The sequence below is a fragment of the Euprymna scolopes genome, chromosome 45 (genome assembly GCF_053919585.1).
Source record: "Euprymna scolopes isolate OS-2025 chromosome 45, ASM5391958v1, whole genome shotgun sequence".
NCBI lineage: Eukaryota > Metazoa > Mollusca > Cephalopoda > Sepiida > Sepiolidae > Euprymna > Euprymna scolopes.
The window spans coordinates 35,261,368-35,270,101 of NC_136526.1; positions in this window are offsets into that span (position 1 = coordinate 35,261,368).

Sequence of the window (8,734 nt, forward strand, 5' to 3'; positions counted from 1 at the left end):
AGCTCATCAAGAACTTATTTACGTTAGACTTGAAGACAGCCATATTGTAGTCAGCCGGAAAGCAGATGCGTCGCTTTAAAACTCATGCTCTCTACGATCTAAATCATGACAACAGGTTCTTTGCCACCATCCTTAAAATGCATCCCTGGATTGATATAGATAACAGGGGCGTGTCCAGGATCATGAAAACAAAGTTTCCTCGCCTCTTTCCCTCACAATTTGTTACAAGAAGATGACTTTTCATTTTTATATAAGCGTGATTACCTGAAGTTTCTCTAATTACTAAATACAAGAGGACCGAAACATGCATATGATTTGCAGCTACGTATTCTAAAATGTAATATGTAAATTGCAAATATTCCTCTCCCTACTTTATGTTTTCTAGACTCTTTATGTTCCTTTTGATGGCACACACACACACACACAATAGCACACACACAATAGCACACACACACACACACACACAATAGTGCGCACACACACACACACAATAGTCCCCTTTGAAGTAATCTCCAATTGCTGCAATGCACTTGTGTTGTTCCAACAACATTGGGGGGGGGGCATGTTAGTCCTCTTTTGTGAGTGTGTCAGACAGATTTATGAAAGCTACTCTGTAACAAACATCCTGTTGCCAGATAGGAAAATATACCACTTTCTACTTAAATAGTACTCGAGAACAAATACAATAAAAGTCAATATCTGAAATGCAATCAGCTGTGTTTGCAAAAAGGTATTGACTAGATCAATGAATGCGGATCACAAAATCAAAGTAAAATATGTCGTGGAACAAAGAAAGAAAAATCAATGCCAAGGCTTTATATATATTTGACGGTTGGACGTGTGTGTATGTGTTAGAATATATTAAATTCTCAGAAAAAAATTCACTTAATTTCATCAAGTAGTTTTTGTTTTACAGCGTTAAAACAATTTGTCATGATACTGAGCAAATGGTTAGAGTTTTAGGAAGAAAAGCTAGTTATTAAAGATGGGAGGGCGTGTCGGCGCTTTAAACTGAGTTATTTCTAACATCCAAACAAAAATGTAAAAATTCCCAGATGTCTACCTTCAACGTGCTGTCATAAAAACGTATTTTTACGCTGTAAAAAAAAAATTTTTTTTAAAATACTCGATCAAATAAGTGATTTTTTTTTTAGATCTTCACTTCAAATCGGATACTTACAATATAACCTTTTTTCGATGTTTTCATTTTTTAATGCCTTGATTAAACTGTATAAGTACCAAACTATGTAACAGCACAAGCAAAAATAAACCACATTTTTTATATAAAAACTTTTTTAAATCTCCGCTAAAGATTCCTCCGCAATGTTTTGTAACACTGCACTGTTGGAGTTACAGGATTGTATCTCAAATTTACCCTCTTGCAGTCGCTCCTTCACCATTGTGTATAACGTAGAGTATTTACGTCATTTCCTGTTTTCACCAAATTGTCCACATAAAAGTTCGACCTGGGAAAATTCATCTGATGGAAATTTTTCTGCATGATATTTCAAAACATAATTTAATATAAAGGGACTTGCATTGAAACCGAATAAGATGGTAGAGTATCTGTAACAATGCAAGTTGTCGCCTTTCTTTAAAAAGAAACAGAAACGTTTGCAGTCCTTTTCCAGGTCTAGACGAATCATAAGGAATGCTTTCCTTATGTCGGCCAATAACACATATTTGTTGGCCCTAAAGCGAATCTACACTTCCAACATATCTCCCATTAGTTGACTGCTCGATAGGCTGCCTCATTCAGAGATATAGAATTTGCTCCCTTGTAGGAACAATTGGATACAGGTCTAACCTTCGTGGGCGTCTGATCAGCCAGTTTGAGTACCGGTCTGTGCGGAATCCATATATAATTTTGAAAGTCTTCTGGAGTCACCGTTATTTCCTCTATAATTCCTTCGTCTTCCTGTTGTTTAAAGACGTCCAAGTATTGATCATAGAGATCTTTCTTCTCCAGGTCTCTACTCTTTCTAGTGTTCTAGGAGCGGCACTGTGGTTAGAAGGCACAGACTTCACTTTGTTTCATACCATGGCAGCTGTAGATGGTATCGGCCATCTCTGTAGGATATAGTGTTCCTAAACTTCTGTACCATCTCATCCATGGTGGAGAATTCCTGCGACAGTTAACCCTAGTGACTCCATGCTAAACATACTTTCCAGTCCTCTCTGGACGTTTCCTTCTTCAAACCAAGCTTTTAACCGGTCAAGGTATTTCTCCATTGGATTCAGCACAAAATTAATTTTGTACTCTGAAAGTGGAGGTGTTTTTTCCAACAAAGAGGTATAATTAATTTTTGCCCCCCCCCTCTACTTTGTGCCTTGGTTTTAGTTGATTCTCATACATGAAGCAACGGCAGTTGCCAAAGGGTACAAGTCATTTCGGACTGAAAAAAAGCGGCTCCATACATGCAGGGGACGATTTGAAACGGTTCTATGAATTGAATGGCGTCAACTCCCAATAGCCCCTCAATTTTAATACAAATGTCTCTGGGATTATACTTAGTTGCCAATCGATGTCGTTTCAAGTTTTTAACTATCTGCGGAAGCTCCAGTAACTCATGTGAAAGATTCAATTCACAGGAAAGAACTTGAAGAGTGTGAACTTTCTCAGGGATAAGTCAATTCCACAGAGGCCTCCTTAAAAGGTCTTGTTTCTGAGCCCAAAAAGGTTTTTTTTTTTAAATTTTATTACATTTTCCCCACAAACAAGGCGCATTGCCACTTTGGTGTAGGGGCTACTATCAGGGGCAGCAACTACTGGGGCACTATGTTGGGATTTGGGCAGCAAGATGTCGGTTCACGTTGCACTTGAACTTCTGCATGTCAGTACAGTTAGGGAAGCAGGAACTTGGAATGGAATTCCAGAGTCTCGGTTCTGGGGAAGAAACTACTGGAGTAGAAAGATCTTTTACATTTAGGGATCTCTACTGTGTGGGGGCGGGATTTAGCTGCCCGTCGGGTTTGTCGAGGGTGTCTACGTCGTGGGGGCACAAGTGTCTGCAGTTCGTCAGAGCATTCACCATTAAAATACTTGTAGAACAGGCAGAGGGATGCAACGTTTCGTCGTGGGATAGAAGCTGAAGCTTAGATGCCAGTTCAGGGCCTATCAGATTGGCGACTCTCTTTTGAACCTTGTCTAGGAGCGAGAGACAAGCAGCAGATGCACCAGCCCAAATCTGACAACAATACTCCATACATGGGCGAATGGCGGCCTTATAGAGGTACAGGATACTTTCAGGTGTCAATAGTTTTTTAGCACGGTAGAGAGAGCCTACCTTTTTCGCAGCGGCCCTGGCAATGTTTTCAATATAATTGTTCCAATTCATGTTTCCTGTGAACGTTAGGCCAAGCAGTTTAAAAGATGTACTCTCAGACAGGGAGTCACTGGCCATTGCTATTGGTGGCAGAGAAGGTTTCTTGTAATTATTGAAGGAAACCAGTTTAGTCTTGGCAGCATTGAATGTGACCATCCATTTATGTCCCCATTCCACTACAGATTGGAGGTCATCCTCTAGTGTTTTTGCCATTTGTTTTCACTTCTAACCTACTTGCTTTAGCTGTAGAAAGGCAATTCAGTTTTTCCAGCACAGAGGTATCCAAGTAGGTCCGTTGGCTTCCGGTGTCCAGGAGACAATTTATCTCCAACTGACTATTTCCATTTCCTACCATTATACTGATTACTGGCAACATGAAACCGTAGCTGTAATCATTCGTATGTAAACAGGTGTGCACACGCGCCTTGCCTCTCTTGTCTGGGCACATTGCTGTCACGTGACTCTCAACAGTGCGGCTGCTACAGCTACTATTTCTAGCTGTTCTCAAAGGGCACATTGCTCTCCTGTGTCTTTTTTAGGCATCTAAAACACATCCTACGTTCCTTGCACCTTGTAATCGGGGGCTTCATGGGAGATGTAGTAGGGACAACTTTCCGAAGGATGTTCATGCTTCTTACAAAACACACATTTTTGTGGTTTTGATTCCACTTTGGTATTGAAAGCTTTCAGGGAGGAATGAGATTCATCTTTCTTTTCTTTCCTAAGTCTTGGTGGGAGTCTCAGCTTAGCCATAGGGTGCTGTTCAGGTTTCTTAACAATCAAAAACCGCTTAATAATTTCTGGTATCTTTAACAGGATTACTGACAAGGTTGGGTATGACTTTCCAGCAATCCTCATCAGTTCATTTTTTATGTTGGGTTGTAATTTTGCAAACAATACCTGAGAAATTATTATTACACCTGCCGACATGTCATCATATAAATCACTCCTGATTGATGCTCTAAGTTCCCATACACCCGCCTGCGTTTTTATCATGAAGTCCTTCAACCCTACCAAATCTTTAGGATTCTCCAAGCGAAAATCTAATATACCTTGGATTATTTCGCCGCGTATTTCTTCCTCATCCAAGTATTGTTCCTTCAACAATTTTAGAGCCACTGGATAACTGTCTTCGGAAACTGAAAGGTGGTCAATAAGCTGAAGGGCTCTACCCTCAAGAGAACACCTAAAAAAATACAGCTTTCCTGTTATTGACATCGCACAATTCTCAAACTTGGCGAGAAAGTCCTTAAAACTTCTATTTCTTCCAAACTCCCTTTCACTGAAATGTGGCCCTTTCAGTTTGATTTTAAAAGGTTCTACTGAAAAGGAAGAATGTGCGGTTGGGTTGAAAGACTTGGTTGGGTCTGTGATACTAGTGGCTTCCTGACTATGAGGGTTGAAGGTTGGTTCAACGTTGGGGGACCTCCTATCTTCTATAGGGACCTCTGAAGTATTTCCTTCACTGACTTCCCATACAACCCCCAGTCGGTGTCGCACCTCTCTCTTAAATTTAAAAGAAGCCTGAAATAGTTCGGCAAGCGATTCAGCTTTCTCTTTGGCAGCAAGTTGTTCCGCCATACTCCAAGACACACCCTCTTGCTCCTCTATCCATCCTTCTATATCCTTTTCAAAGGATAAAAACACATTCAAGGACAGAGGTTCTTCTTCCATCCCCACCACAGTTGTCCTTATTTTTCTTTGAAGAAGGTTTAGCCTTCTCTCTAGTTCCCTTCGTGTAACAGGGTCGTTCATTTTTTTTTTTTTTTTTTGCGATTCGTTGCAAAGTGTCGGATTCTAACCGACGAAAAGGGGGAGAGGGGGAGGCGTTTCTGCAACTCAACGGGTTAAACCAGAACTCGATGTAGAAGGAAAAAACAATGGAAACTCTTACCTTGAGTGGTGAACCATTCACGCCTTTTCTTGGTCAACAGGAGTTGCAACGAATTGCCTTACAACGACAGATCGTCTTTGTAACAGTAACTATGAAACGGGCTGCTGGACAAAAAAAGAAAGACCAACCAACAATATCACCGATAGGGGGTGTTTTTATACAAACGTTAAGCAAATGTTAAGTCCGATCCACGTGAGTGGACAATAAACAAACACTATTATAAAATCAGTCGACCAAGCGCTTTCAAACCTTTTGCTTCAACGACTGCCACACAGAATTCCATTGCTTCATCCCCCCTCCCCCCTCCACATAGAGTTCCGGTAAGTAAAAATTACCACAATATTCAATGTAACGATAACAATTAAAAAAAATATTAACTTATAGAATTATAAGTAAAAAAATAAAATAAAAAAATAAAACGTAACAATAATAATAACAAAATTTTCAAAGAGAGGAGGGAGAAAACTCCAGTAGAAAACCTCAGTTTTAATGATGACCAAGTAAATGGAAATTAGGAAGATAAAAAAAGGAACGGCAGTCGTTTGACACCGGTTGAAAGAATGCAATTTGATTGGATAGAAAAATCATATTAGAAAACAGATTTTTTTTTTTTAATAGATGATTTTTATTAATGCAGGATTTTTTTTTTTAAAACAATTTTTTTGCGTAATTTTAATTAATTAGAAATGATAAAAAGAAACGCTATTGAAATTGACAATATCAGGAAACAGATTTTTTTTAAAAATTAATATTTGTTTTAGAAATGAATAAATACACGCAAGGTAAAAAAAAAGGGAAGGTCTATGAGATAAATACGGAGAAAGTGAAAAAACATTTTGGCGCATTTCAGGGAGCAACCATTAAAAGAAAACTGTTTACGCGTTTGAAAATACTTCTACATTAATTATTTGTATACTATTATTAAATACTTATTAAATTCTTTTACAATACTTTCAATTCTTAAATTCTATCTTAACTTTAAAAAAAATATTTAAACTGGAGAGCTAATTAACGTTTTCTAATTTAAAATAAAAGTAAAATCAAGTTCACCATAAATCCGCGATCGCGACTTAAATGACTTTAACTCTTTTTTTTTTATTCTAAAAATACTATTAATTATTAAATATTTACTTATTAAATTCTTTTCCAATTCTTTTTCGACAATTTCAATTTTTAAATTTTATCATAGTAATGACTTCAACATTTCTCTATCCAATCAAATTGCATTCTTCAACCGGTGTCAAACGACTGCCCTTCCTTTTTTATATTCCTAATTTCCATTTACTTAAAGTGCAAGAGGGCCGAATTGCCGCCTTCCACGACGTGACAGTCTGTTAACAATCTCTAGCCAGCAAAGCTGAGGTAATCAAAGAGTAGCTTTCCGGCACCAGCCACAAATGCATCTAAATAAAAACTTGACCACTGGGCAGAATCTCCTGTTAAATAACCAAAAGGTCATGTGATTAACTGTCACCTGACCTGAAGGGGGGAACTTTAAAAAGGCAATTTCTTTTTGTTAGTAAGCAAGGTAAGTGTGGTTAAAAGTAAAGAACCTTACCTCATGTATCGTGCGGCTCGTGTTAGGAAAGAAAAAAAAAGAGAAAATAAAAATGGCCGCCCCCTGGTATTTATGGACTGAAAATCACGTGATGTGACGAGAGGGGGGTATGCAAATGAGATGTGGTTGGGTCTCTCTATAAAAGAGCCGTCTTCTTTATTTTGGGCGTCAGTGTGAAAAGAACTTTGGAGAGAGAGTTCAAGAGAACAGTTGGATTTGAGTTTGAGACTTTTGATCTGAGGTTGAGTTCAAATTTAATGGCAAGCTATTTCGGCACAGTGACAAAAATGGGTGACTGAGTAAGATTGAGCAGCGATATCCTGAGGCCATTTACTGGAGAAGGTGACGTGGATGCGTGGCTTAACAAGCTGAAGTTGGTAGCAAGGCTGCAGAAGATCGAGGATGTAGCAACATTAATACCAATGTATTTGGAAGGAAGTACTCTAGCGGTCTATCTAGAAATGGGAGAGACGGATCAGGCCATTGCTGAGAACATTGAAAACCGGTTAAAGACCGCATTTTCCGAGAGCGCGTTTGAGGCTTACAACAAGCTCAAAAGAGTCACCTTGACTGGGGAGTCTGTGGACATGTATGTGGCAGAGATAAGGCGACTAACTGGATTGGGGGACACAGCCTTGAGAAGACTTTAAAGCTGGCGCTTGTAGCTGGTTTCCCTGATCGCATCTCCATGGAACTGCAACGACTTACTGATATTGAAACGCTGGAGGTGGAGGAGATTCTAAGGCATGCTAGAGTTTTGGCGAAACAGCCCGGTGAGCTGGGGGCGGTCGCGCTGCTGTGGCAAGCAGAAAGGAGCGACCAGCGATGAAACAAGGCCGTGGATTTACCGGTAAATGCTTTCGATGCCAATGACCACACCTGATGAGAGACTGTAGGGAGCCACGGCCAGACATTATCTGTTTTCGGTGTGGCCAAGTAGGGCACATTAGCAGGAATTGCCCTTCGCTTCCTGGAAACGAGTAAAGGGGTGCTATTGCGCCAGTAGTCACCCCTTTTATACTGAACAGGCGTATGAGAGTTTGTTGCCACAGTTAGTGATCACAATCAATGGAAAGAGGGCTAGAGCTCTTGTTGATACTGGATGTACAACAACACTCATTACTACGAGCGTCGCCAACTCTTGGAATGGAACCAGCAACGTTAGAGCGGTGGATGGCAGAGAAGTGGAATGCTGTGGAGAGGCCAATGCAGAGATTGTAGTAAGGAATATGCCATTGCGTGCTGGATAGACTGGTCACAGGAATTGAAGTGGTGCTGGGCCTGGATGCAATAGACCGACTGGGAGGAGCTACTATTGCCAAAGGTCAGGTGAAGTTTGGCAATCAGAGTGCATCGGGAATAACAGGAAGTGTAACCAGGGGTGATACCAACAAACCGTCAAAACCCCGACCATGTCTGATTGAGGATGATGACTTTCGAGCCTGCTTCGATGGCGAAAAATGGATGGTAGAATGTCGATGGACAGCGGAGCCACTTGTATTGACGAATCGGGTCAACTGCTACAAAAGCACACTGAAAGGAGCTGCGGAGCCGCAGTTTGAAAAAAAAAAGTTGAGAGATGGATAGATGAAGGAATATTAATGCCATGGTCAGGGAAAGTTGAAGGAATTTTGCCACTCATGGCTGTGGTCCAACCTATTAAGAAGAAAGTTAGGCCAGTGTTGGATTTCCGTGAGCTGAACAAGTTTGTCGCTTGTCACACAAAGGACGGAATCGACGTGTGTTAAGAAGTCGTAAGGAAATGGAGGAGGATGAAGCAGGCAACTAAAATTGTGAACCTGAAGTCAGCCTACCTCCAACTTCATGTGGATGAGAAATTGTGGAAATATCAATTGGTAGAGTACAAATGTCAAGTTTATTGTCTGACCAGATTAGGATTTGGTCTGAACTCCGCACCAAAGATAATGACGGCAGTTCTTAAGACAGTGTTGGCCA